Below are 18,996 nucleotides of genomic sequence, written 5' to 3' on the forward strand. Positions count from 1 at the left end.
GCCGAGCATTCTTCCCTACTCTATTCGGATCCGCCCAGCGATGGTTCCTCAAGCCCCACCAGGATCGATTAACAATTTTGAGGAATTAGCTAGCCAGTTCTTGACGCACTTTGCTGGAAGCAAGAAACCCAAGAAGTATATCTCGGACTTGTCCAGAGTGTATCAGGACGAGGGGAAAAGCTTGCGCAAATACATAGCGCGCTGGTAGAAGGAGGCCCAGGCAGTCGAGGACAAGACTACACTAACATTCTTCATTGAGTCCCTCTGGGCGAACGGACATTACAGTAAGTTAAGAGATGAGAATCCCAGAACATATACTGAGGCCATCTAAAGAGCTAATCAATTGGCAGATACGGAGGAGGCGATCAGGCAGAAGTGTATTAAAGAGGTTTCCTCCAACAAGCGACTACGAGCAGATAACCTACGAGACAGACGAACTGAGGATGCGGGGGGTGCGCGTGTGAGAGCTCGTCGGGTGCAAGACCGATTGGGAGCTCCCGCATATCGGCTGATGGCTCAGCCCATCCACGAGGTTTGTACTCAGTTATCCCCACCTCCACCCGTCTGGCTTGGAGATAATCCGCATGTGATTGGGGCGAATGTGGCGCCTTATTTCAGATTCCACCATGCGAATAGCCATACCACAAAGGAGTGTGAGGGCCTTAAAGAGGATATTGACGAACTCATAAAGCGTGGTCGGCCGCCATTATCCAATCAGTGGCGCCACCCGGGCCTGCCATGGCAAAAAGAAGCGCATGCCCGTCCTGCAGCAAAGGCGGTGGATAAGGGCAAACAGCCCGTCCAAGAGGAGGATCCGGATAAGAATTGGAAGCACAAGCCGATAATTAACGTGATTATTGGCGGTCATGAAGGTGGCAATACGGCGAGAGCCCAGAAAGCTTAGGATAGGCAGTTGTACGTAGGGGCAATAGCTTTCCAGGAGTCGAACCACAAGAAAGCCTACATGGAACCGATCATCTTCACAGATGACGACCCGCCAAGAGGCCCGACTCCCCACCGTGACGCCCTAGTCGTCGCTGTGGACATTCAGGGAACGGTCATTCGCCAAGTCCTAGTGGACACGGGAAATAGTGTCAACGTATTATACTTGGAAGCGTACAAAAAGCTGGGGTTGCCCTTGGAGCAATTGCGGCCGGTTAAGACCTTACTAGCCGGGTTCATTGGGGACGCAATTGACGTCGAGGCCTGCATCTCACTGACGGTAGAGATGGGGATTTTGCCCTAGGTGAAAAAGCTAGAGATGGAGTTCATAGTGGTCGCCCTGGAGTGTGCGCACAACGTTATACTCAGCCGGCCAGGTCTGGAAGATTTGGGCACCCTGATCTCCATTGAGCATTTATGCATGAATTTTTTCGCACACCGACCGGAGTCGAAATAGTACGGTGTGACCAGAAGATGGCTCAAAGTTGCTATTTACATGCCTTTCGGAAGGTGGACAAGGCTCACACCAGGTTAACACAATTGCTCACCAGTTGACTGAGCAGCCTGTAGAACACCCAACCCCGGCCATTGAGCTGGAGGAGGTTGCGCTGGATTATGACTACCCGGAGAGGAAGGTTCAAATAGGGGTTGGACTACCCGAGTCAGAGGCACACGATCATTAGCGTGCTGAGAAGTTATAAGGAGATATTCGCCTGGGGACTTGAGGATATGCCAAGAGTGGACCGGTCAGTCATCACCCATAAATTGGCAGTTGACCCCAGCCTTAAGCTTGTGGCGAGAAAAGGTTGTACTTATCGAACGACATGAGAGATTTTGTGAAGAAAGAGGTCGACGCTCTGCTGGCCGCCAGACACATCCGAGAAGTAAAATACCCCGGCTGGCTGGCTAACGTTATGTTGGTGCCCAAGCCGCTGGCATAGAGGATGTACGTAGATTACACCGATCTTAACAAGGCGTGCCCTAAAGATCCTTTCCCCTTGCCGCAAATCAACCAACTGGTCGACGACACGGCCGGATGCGCCCTTCTTAGCTTCATGGGGGCCATCCGGGGTTACCACCAAATATTCATGCATGATTCAAATGAGGAAAAAACTGCCTTCATAACTCCCGACGGGGTATACTGCTACAAGGTAATGCCGTTTGGCCTAAAAATGCAGGAGCTACATATACCCGAATGGTTGCCCAATTGTTCAATGATCTGATCGGCAAGTCCATAACTGCTTATGTTGATGACATGCTGGTTAAGAGCAAGGATGAGAGCGATCACACTAAGGATTTGGCCAATTGCTTCGAGGTCATGAGGAAGTTTAACCTGAGGTTGAACCCCAAGAAATGTGTATTTGCAGTAAGAGGGGGAAAATTCCTAGGCTACATAGTTACTCGGCGAGGAATCAAACCAAATCCCGAAAAGGTGCAGGCCGTACTGGATATGCAACCTCCTAGTAACCTCAAAGATATGCAACGCCTAACTGGTCGAATGGCGGCTCTCAGCCGCTTCCTGTCTAAGTCCGCCGACTAGGCCCTACCTTTTTTCGAAGCCATGAAGAAACAAGAGGGGTTCTGGTGGACTGGGAATGCCAGGCTGCCTTCGAAGATTTGAAAAGGTATCTCTTGACCCCACCTCTTTTATCTAAGCCTAAAGAGGGCGAAGTCTTGCTATTATATCTTACTACCTCTCATAAGGCGTCGGATCGGTCTTGGTGCGGAAGAGGACAAGGTCTAGTTGCCCGTATACTACGTAGGACGAACACTGAAGGGCGCGGAGATCAACTATTCCCCTTGGAGAAATTCGCATTCGCCATGGTTACTACTGTTCGAAAGTTGGTTCCCTACTTTCAAGCACACCAGGTCAGGGTATTGACTGACTTACCGCTGTCTGGCGTGTTACGCAGCCCGTCCTCGTCGGGACGATTACTGAAATGGGCGATGGAGCTCACTAAGTATGAGATTGAGTACGCTCCTAGCCATCTATCAAGGCCCAAGCCTTGGCTGATTTCATAGTAGAGTGCTCCGCGCACCCAGAAGTTACTCCCCCGACCGAGGAGCCAGAAGAGGCCGATTGGTGGGAAATAAATACCGATGGAGCATCCAGTATTCAACATTGTGGAAGGAGAGTTATGATAACGACGCCCGAGGGTTTTCACCTGTATTATGCGCTGCAATATTAGTTCCGAACCTCGAACAACGAGGCCGAATATGAGGCGATCGTCGAGGGATACGCCTCGTCCTTGCCCTTAAGGTCGCCCGAGTGCGAGTGAAAACTGATTCTCGCCTGGTGGTTAATCAGTTGAAGGTCGAGTGTGAGACCAAGGAGGAAAGATTGAAGTTCTACAAGGATGTGACCAAGGGACTACTGGAAAAGCTGGCTGCTTATGAGATCGTCCACGTCCCTCGGGCAGAAAATATCGAAGCAGATATACTATCGAAGCTAGCCTTGGGGGGCGTGCCCTCGTACCTATCAATGACTTGTCGCACCGAGGTCGTGGAACGACCAAGTACGGAGTCGCTCTAGGTTTGCACAGTCACCCCAGGGCCCGCCCGACATCGAGACCCGGGGACTCAGCCGGAGTGGTTCTAGATCGCAGATATAATTAAGTACAAGTAGGAGTCGTCGCTACTCGATCGAAAGGAGGATGCTAACCGCATACGTCGGAGAGCTCCTTCCTTCGAGATAGTGGATGGCCAACTGTACACGCGATATTTTGGGAGCCCACTGTTGCGCTGCCTGCTCCCCAACGAGGCCAAGATCATCATGGGAGAAGCTCACCGAGGGATTTGCGCGGCTCACCAAGGAGCAAACACCCTGGCCTTCAAGCTCATCGTTCAATGATACTATTGGCCAACCATGGTAAAGGATTGCATAGACGAGGTAATGAAGTGCCCGACCTGCCAGTCATTTACTAAAATGAATAATCGGTTGACTACCTTCTTGTAACACCCCACTTTTCTAACTCTTAATTACATCTCTAAACAGTCATTAACATAAACTATGCAGCGAAAAACTAGAAGATAAGTAGTGGGAGTGTCACCGCCACAACCACCATTCTTAAATGATTACACAAGCTAAAAGGGGTAAAACTACAAATAAGATTAAATCTGGGTACTAGAAATAAATACTAGAAAAGTAAGGGGGAAAAACGTCACCCCAACACAGTCTACAACAATCCTCAAACATAAAGTCATCAGTCTAAATCCATAACATGATCATAAATAAAACGAGAGTTTAGGCATCTCCTACAAGACTAATCTAACTCGATCTCTTCTCACTGCTGGGCCCACCTAAAAGGGGTTTTGCAAGCAACACATAGACAAACAAGAAAAACACCCGTTAGCACGGAGCTAAGTATAACCACACTCAACCCTGTAAAGCATTCTAGCATATACTTTGAAAAAATTTGATATCTTTATAGCAATAAGTTAATCTCAAATCATCTTTAGATTATCATATTCTTTCTAGATGCTTGCACCCTATAATATCAGCTGGTATGCTTATATATGTATAAGACTGATCACGTATATTCATCAACATATAGACTTCTCATATAGCTTATCAAGCAATTCATGCTTACATATAGGATCATGTTAAAGGACTATACCACAGGTATTTACATGCTTTCACATTCTTACCACATAACTTGATAAGTGGAACTTCTACTACAACACGATAATCATGCTCAAGGAATATCTCAAGTTAAATTTCTCATTAAGCAATCTTTTACGATGCTCTATTCGTATACAATCGTGTATAACATTATGATCATGCTTCTTATGCAATCTAGTGCAACAATATATTCATACTCATATGTAATCTAGTGCAACCATTTAATCATACTCTTATGCAATCTCGTGCAACAATATAATCATACACTTATGCAATCTCGTGCAACAATATAATCATACTCTTATGCAATCTAGTGCAACAATATATTCATACTCGTATGCAATCTCGTGCAACCATTTAATCACACTCTTATGCAATCTCGTGCAACAATATAATCATACTCTTATGCAATCTTGTGCAACAATATAATCATACTCTTATGCAATCTAGTGCAACAATATATTCATACTCGTATGCAATCTCGTGCAACCATTTAATTATACTCTTATGCAATCTCGTGCAACAATATAATCATACTCTTATGCAATCTCGTGCAACAATATACTCATGCTCATGTGCAATCTAGTGCAATAATATAATCATACACTCATATATAAATTAGAGTACTTTCTGTGGAGGTTTCTTTGTTACTTTCTCGAGTCTCTCTTGACTCTCTTTCTTTCTCTCGAGTCTTTATTGACTCTCATACTTGAGTCTCTGTTGACTCTCTTTCTTTCTCTTATACTCATAAATGGTTTAGGGTTTCATAAATGTGTGAATTACCCCATCGGGAACGGCATAATTCCGACCCAATATCTCCTACCGTTTATGGAACCAATCTCGTGGTTCAAACTCTGTGGAATCAGGTATCGAACTATTAGTGTGCACACCCCCTAACCAGGATTCCAAGCCTGGTGGGAAGTTTCAAACCTCGTAACGTGGGAATACGCCGCGTTACATATACTGGGACCGCAATGTCCATGAATATCTCCCGAGAGGAACATAGTCCAAACGGTATCCTCCAAAACCTCACTAATATAGATAATACATAAATATATCTCTGATGCATCAATGTCATGCATGCAACAATTCTACTACTTCTCAATGCATCAAAGAATGATATACCACATGCTTATGGTTTTTGAAAGTATTTTTGGACTCACGTTGGCCCTTTATGCATTTTTGAAATATGACTCATGTGAAATGTCAAAATGCTCTATATCATGCTTCTAATTCATGTATAAACTAACATGAAGAAATCAAAAATATATCATCATGCTCGGCTTGCAACATAGCAATTTCTATACATTTCACTCAACAAATATGCTTCTATTCTCATTGATCAAATAATACAATTTATTCATACTTTCATAATAAATCATATTCTCAAATGATCATGCTTCTATACTCAATAAAAATCTTATCTGATCACAAAATCAACAATTTGTCAAACACAGAGAACTTAGCAAAATAAGCACTGTGTAACAATTCTTCACATAATCCTTCATAACATATTTGTTTTTAATCCAAATTCAACGAAATCAAAGCCAAAACGTGCGTCGCGACAATCCCGAAGAGTCGAGCCACAAGGGCCCATAACACTCGGTCCGAAACGACACGTAACTGAGCCACAAGGGCCCGGCCACTGCACAAAAATCCTTCACAGACAATACTCAGGGACCTGGGGCGGGACTCTTCATGGTCCGCCCCCCAAGCACCGTTGATGCTCCGGGACTAGGTAATGGCCCTCTTCTAGGGCCGTTCCCTAGTCCCATGCCACCACGGCTCTAGCCGGCGACCCTTCTGATGGGCCGCGGCTAGAGCCGCCACTCTGATCTGGTGCACACTGTGTTGTGCACCAAATGGCATTTCTCCTGCAAAATCTCATCCAAACATGTCCAAAACAATCTCAACAACTCACAAACACATACTAAAACACTTCTAAGCATAAACACATCAAAAGCTCATAGTTTCTACTCATTTCTACTCAAAACTAGGCTTCACAGAGCCAAATTTAAAGAGGAATCCATGGGGTTATACCTCTTGTAGTCTAGTCTTCTTGCTTAGATCTCTTCTTCCTCTTGACCTAGTTTGAGCCTCCTTCACCACCTACACTTCCCAACACACCTTCTATCCTTAGCCTAGAACCTCAAAGACTAAAGAAAACTTGAAGAGAAAAGAGGCTAGAATGAAGGAAGCTTACTAGGTTGTTGTTTCTCTCGTTGTTGTTGGCTGCAAAAATGTGAGGAAGAGGCAAAGAATGAGATCAGGAAAATGAGATGGAATAAGAGGGTTTATATAGGGTTCAAAACCCTAGGATGATTCACAATGATTGGTTGAGGACAAAGGGGTAATTTCCCAAGCTAAAAGATGAATCAATAAGGGATTTTGGATGTCTTGTGGTCCACCATGTAACATGAACCATAGGCTAGAAATGTTATCTTTTATTACTTTGGGGTTGAAAGTGAATTTTCCCAAAAGCTATATGGATGAACACTTGTTCAAAATTCCCTTTTGAGTTCTCCCGGTCTCACTCAGATAAAATTCTCGATTTAAATCTTGGTACGCAAAGTACCCAAAAACTTAGGAATTTTTGAATAGACTTTATTTCTTCGGTGTCGAATTAATTTCAAAATGCTACAAAATTATTTTATTCAATCACTGATTGATCGCAAAATTTTTTAATGGAGTGAAAAAGTTACTTTGGGATTTCTTAATACTGGATTTATAAAATGAAATTTTGGGTTGTTACACTTCTACACCCCGGCCACCACAGCCATCCCTTTCGCTAAGTGGGGAGTTGATTTGCTTGGGCCACTACCCTAGGCGCCCGGGCGAGTGCGCTTTTGCATAGCAGCCGTGGATTACTTCACCAAGTGGGTGGAAGCCGAGCCCTTGGCTACCATAACCGAGTACCAATGCTGGCGATTCATCTGGAAGAATATCGTGTGTCGGTCCGGGTTTCCTGAGCGGTTGGTCACGGACAATGGTCGGCAATTCGATAATCAAGCCTTCGCAGCGTTTTGTATGCAGAACGGGATCAGGCATACCAAGGTATCAGTGGCCTACCCCTAAGCAAACGGGCAGATTGAAAATCTAAATCGCACCCTTGTGGATGGGCTATGGAAGAAGTTGGAAGAATTAGGTGGTGCGTGGGTTGAGCACCTAGAAAAAGGTACTATGTGCCTACTAAACGACTCCCCGTAGGGCGACCGCTGAAACCCCCTTCTCGTTGGCATAAGGGTTTGAGGCAAGGGTCTCGATCGAAATCCTAGTACCCAGTTGGCGCGTCTTGTTATACAATGATGAACGTAACGAAGAAACGTTGTAGATTGGAAAGAATTTCTTAGAGGAAAAGAGAGATACGTCCTATGCCCGGATGGCCAAGTATTAGCAGGCTGTCAAGTGATATCAAGACAAAAGGGGCACGAGTGAGGTACCTTCAGGTGGAAGATTTGGTGCTCAGAAACCGAGAAGCTAGTCTGCCCACCGAAGGTGTAAAATGACGGTAAAATGTGGAGGACCATACAAGATAGTAAGGGAAGTTTACCCGGGGACCTATCGGTTGGGAACCACGGAGGGTGAACCTGTGGAACACTCACCACCTCAAGAAGTTTTATCAATAAATAGCTAGTGATGTCTTTTTCCTTTCTGCTTGTTAGTCGGCGAGTTCGTTGGAAACCCTTTGCGGCCGAAAAGTTTCTTTGATATTCGCAAGTTAGTTTGTAATAGAGTTCGAGTTATTTCATCGGAATAATACTTGTGCCTGGGCGAAGAAGCTTGGAGTTGTCACCTCCTCCAAGTGACGATGTCTGACCACACCTTATCAGGCGGCCTTTTCAGACACGGAGTTTAGGTGTGCGGTCACGCGGCAAGGAGAAGCTTGGAGTTGTCACCTCCACCAAGTGAGGATGGCTAGCCACGCCTTATCATGCGGCATTTTCAAGTACGGAGTTTGGGTGCGCGGTCACGTTGTAAGGAGAAGCTTAGAGTTGTCACCTCCTCTAAGCGAGGATGGCTGACCACTCCTTATCATGCGACCTTTTCAGGCACGGAGTTGGGGTGCACGGTCACGCCGCGTGTAGAAGCTTGGAGTTGTCAATTCCTCTAAGCGAGGATGGCTGATCACGCCTTATCAGGCGGCCTTTTCAGGCACGGAGTTGGGGTGCGCGGTCACGTGGCGAGGAGAAGCTTGGAGTTGTCACCTCCTTCAAGAAAGGATGGCTGACCACGCCTTATCAGGCACGAAGTTTGGGTGCGTGGTCACGCCGCGATGAGAAGCTTAGAGTTCACCTCCTCCAAGCGAGGATGGCTGAACATGCCTTATCAGGCACGGAGTTGGGGTGCGCGGTCACGCCACGAGGATAAGCTTGGAGTTGTCACCTCCTCCAATCAAAGATGGCTGACCACGCCTTTTCAGGCGGCCTTTTCAGGCGCGGAGTTCGGGTGCGCGGGGAGAAGCTTGGAGTTGTCACCTCCTCCAAGTGAGGATGGCTAACTACGCCTTATCAGGCGGCCTTTTTAGGCACGGAGTTTGGGTGCGCGGTCACGCCGCGAGAAGAAGCTTGGAGTGTTCACCTCCTCCAAGCGAGGGAGGTTGGTTGCGCCTTGACAAGCGGCCTTTTTAAGCATGGAGTTGGGGTGCGCAGTCACGCCGCGAGGAGAAGCTTGGAGTTGTCACCTCCTTCGAGCGACGATGGTTGACCACGCCTTATCATACAGCTTTTTTAGGCGCGGAGTTGGGGTGTGCGGTCACGCCGCGAGGAGAAGCTTGGAGTTGTCACCTCCTCCAAGTGAGGATGGCTAACCACGCCTTATCAGGTGGCCTTTTCAGGCACAGAGTTTGGGTGCGCGGTCGCGCCGCAAGAAGAAGCTTGGAGTGTTCACCTCCTCCAAGCGAGGGAGGTTGGTTGCGTCTTGACAGGCGACCTTTTTTTGGTAGAGTGGTTGGGGGAGCGGCCACGCCCACTGAGGCGCTTGTCTGCTTTTGGAGTCTGTTCCTCGGGGGCTCGCAGGCGGTCAGCCTCACCCACTAAGGGGCTTAGCTGCTTTTGGAGTTTGTTCCTCGAGGGCTCGCAGGCATTCAGCCTCGCCCACTAAGGGACTTGGCTATTTTTGGAGTTTGTTCCTCGGGGGCTCGTAGGCGGTCAGCCTCGCCCACTAAGGGATTTGGCTGTTTTTGGAGTTTTTCCTCGAGGGCTCGCAGGCGGTCAGCCTCGCCCACTGAGGGACTTAGCTGCTTTTGGAGTTCGTTCCTCGGGGGGTCGCAGGCTCTTAGCTTCGCCCACTAAGGAACTTGGCTGCTTTTGGAGTTCGTTCCCCCTAGGGCTCACAGGAGGTCAGCCTTGCCCACCAGGGTTCAGTGCTGGTCACACTCATTTCAAAAAATACTTAGCAAAGTGGCAAAATAGATGTTCATTACTAAAAGCCCTGAAGGGCAGTCATTCATATCAAAATTCCCCGAAGGGCAGTCAAGGTTACATCAGATCCCAGCAAAAAAACAAAAAAGACAAAAGGGGGAAAGGGGTTCTCAGTCGCATCCCTGGTAGGCCCCCTCCATTGGTTTAGTGGGAGCGTCCTCGAGAGCGGTGGTATCTTGATTTCGTCGGCGTCTCGACAGTTGGTCAGCCAGCTCAGTCTCGTCCTCCCCATCCAGGTCCAACATCACTGACGCATGGCCCCCATCCAAAACATTGGGATCATCGGCTAAGCCTAATTGGCCACCTACCCGTCCGGCCGCCTGATGCTCTAGGTCGGCCGCCCCCTAGTCATATGCAAGGGTAACTAGGTCAATGGTATCATCAATTAGGGTAGCCGAGAGTTCATATCGATGCGGGCTGAAGTCGCTATATCTCCTCCTCAAGACAGCATATATCTCCTTCTGAATGTCCGTCATCCTGAGTTGTTACTCCTCCGTCCCAGCATCGGCCATATAAGCTTGACCAGCCACAGAAGCCAGTTACTCCTTGAGTCCATGGCAATGCCCTCGGCGTTGGCCCTCGTGTGCTCCGCCAACTCCCTCTGGTAGTCGGGAGACTGCCTAAAGGCAATCAATACAACCTCCTGGGCATTTTGTAGCTAAACCGCCACCTGGTCATTTTCCTCTACTCGGCCTCCAAAACGGAGGCAGCCTAGCCAAGCTTCAGGTCTAGGTCGTCCACCTGGGTGGCATGCTTATCCTGGATAGCGTGTAAGTCCTTTAGCTCGGTCATCATGACCTTCCGGAGGCGGCGGAGTATGAGTTAGAACATCAGAGCCTACAACGAGTTCAAGCCTCGATACGTGACTAAGTACGAAAGCACGAGGTCGGGAGAAAAGTCGGACGATTACTTGGTAGGTGCGATGGGCGACCCCATCCAGCAGCAAGTCGAGATCCCTCCTCTCAATGGACTCAAGGTCCTTGGGGGAGATAACTTTGTCGAGCCATTCGCCGACTGGATAGCGCCCCTTGTGTATGCCCTCCGTCTCATTGGCCTCCGGGCCGACCAGTATCCTTTTAGCGGTCGGGGCCTCAACATGGGTTTCCCCGGGCCGTTTAACACCAGCCCGGCGAGGATAAATAATTTAATATGATTTATATAATTATATTATTACTAAAATAAATATGGCAAAAAAAGATAAATAATTTAATTGTAATAATTATAAAAATAAATTTAAGGACCCATGTTTAGCTTAATTAGCATAATAATTATTAGGCAATTGTACTAATATCTATGCAATTATACTTTTATACATTAATTATATTTCTTTTCACGATATCAGCGTTTATTTTTTCCTCCCCCTTCATACCTGAATGAATTAATTGTAATTATTATGAATAAAAAAAAAATCCAACGACCTATTTTTAATTGTAATTATACTAACTAGTATGATACCCGTGCGATGCACGGGATGAATATTGTTCATCTTATTGTGTAATTGTGTGAAAAATTTAAGAGATGATGTAATATATAAAAAGTTGGAACAGAAATATAAAATGGAAAATATAAACAAAAAAAAAAAGAAATTACATAAACATACAATATAGAAAAATAAGAGTGACAAAACTACAAATAATTGAAAACTTCGTGGTATACCACGTTGGTTGTTGATGTAATAAAGGAACTTGAGTTCTTGGAATCAATATTTTAAGACCATTTGGGTTGTTAACTCGAGAAGCAGCCACGTACAACTGACTATGAACAAAAATTGATTTTTTAAGTAACAATCCTACATGTGACAATGTTTGACCTTGACTTTTGTTAATAGTCATTGCATATGATAACATCAATAGGAATTGTCTTCGTTCAAACTTGAATGGCAACATGGTATCAGATGGCAACATTGACATTCTAGGGATCAACACTTTTGTTCCTTTGTTAGCACCATCCATTAACTCAGTTTCAATTACACGGGCTGCTAACTTGGTGATTACCCGCGTACCATTACACAATCCAACTGAATGATCAATATTTCTTAACAACATGACTGGTGAGCCAATTTTTAAAGTTAATGAATGGTTTGGTACACTTGAAGCTCTAATACTGTTCAAAAATTCCGGTGTGTGTACATCACCCAGTATTCCAATGTCTACATCGGCTTTGCACACAATGTCACAACTGAAATATGTTCTACTTTCAGCCGTATGCAACTCACTCATATGTTGTACACTTTTGCACGACAAAACCGAATGAGTCAAACAACTGGATTAGGGTTGTCATAGTTGACATGCTGTAATAGTTGATCAACATATTGCTCCCAAAATGTGCAAGGTAAACGTCTCTCTCTGAAAAGAGAAAAAAAAAAAAAAAAAGATTGTTATAAGCTAAGGCATACACACATTAGGAAACACATATAATCCATGATTAAGTGTAAAGTTGATTAATATAACATGACTTACTCATGATCCTGAAGAACAACGTGGATGAACTTGGTCTCCCGTCCATTAATAATGATTGTACGTGGAGATTCAATCAAGACAACAGAACCAACCAAATCTATAGAGATTTATCATCATAACAATAACTACTATATTATATATATATATATATATATATATATATATATATATATATATATATATATATATATATATGAAATGATAAACGAAATGAGGACCGTAAATAAGTATTACCAAATAGTTCGGAAGCATTAATTTGGGTAGGACCAAGTTGATCAAAAGCTTTCAACATGTATGTCATGTTTGGAAAGTCGTTGTTGTTATACTGAAAGACTTTTGTAGAATGCATGAACATGATATTGTATTTGGGGTACGTAGTTTTGTATCTCATGTCATTTGTTGCAACGATAAAGTTTTTAATGGAGTACAAATGACCCTCAAATTTATTTATTTTTTAAATCCATCAACTTGAGTCTTTTTTTTATTGTTGCATGTATACGCGTACCCTAAATTAGCAAAAAGTAAAAATTTAATGGAAATCTATATTATAATAGAATATGAAATACATGAATATGTGTTATATAACAAACATATTAGCATGTGAATTATAAAACTAAAATTAAAAATATATATATATTAGTATTGAATATATTATGAAGAAATAAATAAATAAATAAATAAATAAATAAATATATATATATATATATATATATATATATATATATATATATATATATATATATATATATATATATATATATATACTAAAAGTGACGAATATACCTCAGAATCATGAAACACACACCCCAAAGTATGAGAATTGTAGGTGTTATTGTTGAATGTTGACTCGTACATTCGGATTAGACGAACTTGTATCGCCAATTCGTGGAAGTAGCGGTGATTTGGTTAAGTAGATTGAAGGTGGGAGTCCTATTGAAAAGTTGAAAAGTTTAGCGTATGAAAAGTACCCCTTATATTTTTCTTTTACTCAACATGTTAAATTACATGAAACTAATTATAAATTAATATGAATACAATAAATATTTTTACATTTAGAGGGAAAATTTTTGGGAATTACATGAATCTATTTATAAATTAATATGAATACAATAAATGTTTTCGCATTTGGAGGAAAATTTTTTGGGACAATTATTTTGCTTTAATATATATAGAGATAGAGATAGTATTATTATTATTATTATTATTATTATTATTATTATTATTATTATTATTATTATTATTATTATTATTATTATAATAATAATAATAATAATAATAATAATAAATAGTAATAGCAATTATAGTAATAATAATTGGCTAATAGGATGATTCCGCCTTTCTGTGTTGTTATTAAGGCTGATTTTACGTTTTGTATTGAGGATTGATTTAATTAAGGTTGATTTAATTTAAATAATTTAATTACGGATGATTGAATTTAATTTCGGATGATTTAATTTAATTTAGGATAATTATTTGTAATACTAAATATATAGGCGGATTTAATTTAAATAATTTAATTAAGGATGGTCTTTTTTTTTGAAAGCTAATTAAGGATGGTCTAATTTAATTAAGAATGGTTATTTGTAAAACAAAATATATAAGCTGATTTAATTGGAATGATTTAATTAAGGATGATTTAATTTAATTGAGGATGATTATATATATATATATATATATATATATATATATATATATATATATATATATATATATATATATATATATATATATATATATATATATATATATATATATATATATATATATATATATATATGGTGATTTAACTTAAATAATTTAATTTAATTAAAATACTATATTATAATAATAATAATAACATTATTATTATTATTATTATTATTATTATTATTATTATAGTAAATAGTAATTATAGTAATAATAATTCGTTAAGGCTAATAGGATGCATGATTCTGCGTTTGTGTATTTGAAAAATTCGTTCTGTATGTGAATTATTATTACTATAATATATATATATATATATATATATATATATATATATATATATATATAATAATAGTAACTAGTATTATATTCTTTTTTTACTCATCATGTTAAATTACATGAATCTATTTATAAATTAATATGAATACAATAAATGTTTTCACATTTTGAGAGAAATTTTTGAAAGTTACATGAATCTATTTATAAATTAATATGAATTCAAAAAATGTTTTCACATTTGGAGGAAAAATTTTGGGGACAATTATTTTGCTTTAATATATATAGAGATATGCGTGTAATTATTAATTTAATTATTATAATAATTATTAATCAATTATACTAATAATGTGCTATTGATTCCTTAATTACCATAATAATTATTAGGTAATTATACTAATATTGTGCAATTATACTTTTATATATATATATATATATATATATATATATATATATATATATATATATATATATATATATATCAATTATCAAAAAATTAATTAATAATTAATTGTATATAATGTTGTAATAATTTAACACATAATGAACCATTGAATTCATCTATAAAAGATAAGCGTCTGCCCCCTATTTGTAGTAAAATGAACATTGATACGGAGTACTATCCAAATCAAAAATAACTATACTTTTTTTTTTAATGGCACTTTTTCCCCCTATGTTATATGCTTATAGCACTTTTTCTCCCTGAGTTATTCATGCATCCACATTTGCCCCCTCAATTATTATAAAAGTGGCGGTTTTTCCCCCTGATAATATTAAATAGACATTTTTACCCTTAAATACATATTTTATTTATTTCTCTTGTTCAACAAATTATTGTTTATACGTAGGGATGGCCACGGTTCGGTTCGAACTGAACCGAACACTATAGCAATCAAATAAAAAAAAATTCGGTTATGATTCATAACATAACCCAATATTTGGGTTTCCGTTTATTAAAATTGTGAAGTGGAAAAAAATAGATTCTGAACCGTGAACCAGAGGTTCAAATCGGAACAACTACTAGCAATAGCTTAAAATTAGAATTATAATATTTACAAATAGTGTATGTTTTTTTCGCATTTATATTGACTCTCACATATAAGTATATATAATCGCGATTTGGTTTTTATTTTGAATCGTTGTTTCACAATTTCGGATCCAATTTGAACTGTTGGTTCAAACATTATTTTAAAATTTTATTTTTTATTTTTAAAGTATTCTAAATTCAACAATTAATGTATTTTATTTTTTCAAATTGTGGTTATAATTTGTTGGAGAAGTAAAATAAAGGAAATATTTATTTTAAGGGTAAATATGTCCATTTAATATATCAGGGGGGAAAAGTGCCACTTAAATAATATAGGGGGAAAAAGTGCTATAAGTATATAACATAGGGGGAAAAAGTGCCATTTCCCCCTTTTTTTTAAAAACGAAAATAACTATACTTTTATTTTCCTATAAATCAAACGTTTGTGTCATGTTAACGTCACCACCAGCACAAAGGTGACATGTGATCAATTTTTTATTTATTTTTAGTACTAGACATGTGATCAACCTTTTGTTGATAAGGAATTGACTAATCGAATTTTTTTAAATATTTTTATCCTCAAATATAATTTTTTTTTCGAATATATTATAGCCAGGTAAGAGAATTTCTTTACCTTTCCCAACATAAAAAGTTGAGAGGCTTATTAGTAAATAATATCCAAAATTTATAGTGGCAATTATATTTAAAATTTAAAAGTTTGACAATTTAATATAAAAAATATTTATAGTAATTATTTAATTATTATAATTTTTTTGTCAAGTCATGAGATGTCCTCAGTAAGTCCTAATTGTAAGAGACACCTTTAACTCCCAACATATCTTAAAAGATGAGAGTGTACCGTCACTCACCAACCAAACTGGTTATTCAATTATTATATTTGACCCCAAAAAAAAAAAAACAAATTTGGCATGATTCGGTCACGCTATGTTGACTCTCGGTTGACATGAAAATTGTTTTAAAAAATTACACTACATACATACATATAAAAAATTACTCTAGCCACACAATTAGTGAAAAGAAAAGATTGTGAGTCTGAAAGTCAACACGTTCCCACGACTCTGTAGAACAAATTACAGACAAGAGAAAGTTGATCAGAAAAAATTGGAGCTGAAAAATTAAATTGACGACCACAATGTTGCCGGTTCAATTAACGAGGATTGACTGAAATTATTTTTAATTTAATTTTTTGTAGTATTAAGTTTAATATTAGTATACAAAATTTATATATTTAGAAACTACACTAAAAGTACTATTAAACACAAATAATCAAATTTAAAAATAAGTAAAAAAAAATCATAAAGAAAAGTCTAAAGTGTCATCCCGCACCATGAATCAGTTCTGATTATTTATGCCGCACCATGATCTTTAATGAGTGATATTTCGTGCTATAAACCATAATTTTTTTTTTCGTCTAGGACTTTTACAGGTTTCATACAGGTTACCGATAATAATATTGCTGACATGACATTTTTTTATTATTATTTTTTTTTTTTGGTATTTTTCTTCTTTCACCTTCGTATTATAATTTTTTTCGTATTGTTCTTTTTACCAAATTTCGCAGAGCAGGCTTGATCGGAGAAACGAGAAGCGAAAAAACGCAGACCAGGCCTATATGTTTAGGAAAGAAGGAAAATATGAAAACTAAAAAAAATTAATACGAAGGCGAAATAAGAAAAATACCAAAAAAACTAATAAAAAATTTTATGCCAGCAATATTATTACCAGTAACCTGTAGGAAACTTGTAAAAAGTTCTAGACGAAAAAAAAATGGTTTATGGCTCTAAACATCACTTATTAAAGATCATTGTACGTCATGAATAATCAGGAATGGTTCATGGTGCGGGATGACACTTTAGCCTAAAGAAAATAAACAATGAAGAAAGAGTTGATTTGACCAATGAATAATAAGTATGACAGATAAAATGGAACCGAGAAAGTAATATATATATTATATGGCCGGTGGCCACACCGCCATAGGCCATTTGGCCTTTTTTTTTTTTTTAAATTTTACAATTCTGGAATCGGAACCAGCGGTTCCAATTCTAGATTTTCTTAAATCGAAACCGTACAAGTGGTTTTGGTTCCGATTCCGATTAGGTTATAACAGTACATGGTTCGGTTCAAATCGTTCGGTTCGAACCGAACCGTGATTATATCTAATTATTTGTATACATAATGCACATTATTTGAAAGTACATGATTTTTTTTTATATATTATCAAATAATTTACATTCAGTACACAAATAATATACTTTTAGTATATTAAAAATGTATATTGCATTTGTGGTCCACACAACTATGTGGACCATGGTCAACACAATAATTTTTTTTTTTAATATATAAGCTGGAAGGGATGGTCAACACAATAATTTGCCCAGACTTTGGCCACCTCTAAAAATTTCATCTTCTAATAATTATAATATATCATTTTTCAATTATATAATTTTATTATCTATTTTTTAATTAGACATTTTGTATATAAAGAAAAAAGATCAATCCAAATAAAAATGGTGGCATGTGCTGCTTCTTTTCAAGCGTGTGAGGGTCAACGCTCAGACACACTTTTGTTCCCCTCTTGACTCGAAAAGTTTACTAGGGAGCATGTGTTTATGGGGGCAAATTATGCTATGGACATGTGTCCATCATATGCATGGTGGACACACTGTACATTCATAATTTTTATACTGTACATTCATAATTTTTATGCTGTAGATTAATAATTTCTAAGCTGTAGATTCATAAAATTTATAATGTAGATTCATAATTTCTATACTGCACATTCATAATTTATGTACGGTAGATTCATAATTTTTGTAATGTAGACTCATAATTTCTAAACTGTATAGTTATCAAATTATGAACATATAGTTATCAAATTATGAATCTACAGTACAGAAATTATGAATCTACATTATAAAAATTATGAATCTACAGTATAGAAATTATGAATCTACAGGACAGAAATTATAAATGTGCAGTATAGAAATTATGAATATACATTATAAATTTTATGAATCTACAGTATAAAAAATTTATGAATCTACAGTATAGAAATTATAAATGTACAGCGTGTCCATCATGCATACGGTGAACACGAGTCCAGAACATAACGCTTCGTGTTTATGGTGTGGGGCCGTAAAATCCGGTTACACATCACCTTGTGGGTCCACCATGGTCCACACAATAATTTACCAGAACTTTGGCCACCTCTAAATTTTTTATCTCTTAATAATTATAATATATCATTTTTAAATTATATAATTTTATTATCTATGTTTTAATTAGACATTTGTTATATAAAGAAAAAAGATCAATCCAAATAAAAATGGTGGCATGTGCTGCTTCTTCTCAAGCGTGTGAGGGCAACGCTCAGACACACTTTTGTGCCTGTCTTGACACGAAAAATTTACTAGCTAGCATGTGTTTATTGCGTGGGGTCGTAAAGTTTGGTTACACATCACTTTGTGGGTCTACACAATAATTTACCCGGATTTTGGCCACCTCTAAAATTTTTATCTCTTAATAATTATAATATATCATTTTTAA

This window comes from Ipomoea nil, unplaced genomic scaffold (assembly GCF_001879475.1).
Source record: "Ipomoea nil cultivar Tokyo-kokei standard unplaced genomic scaffold, Asagao_1.1 scaffold0873, whole genome shotgun sequence".
Lineage (NCBI taxonomy): Eukaryota > Viridiplantae > Streptophyta > Magnoliopsida > Solanales > Convolvulaceae > Ipomoea > Ipomoea nil.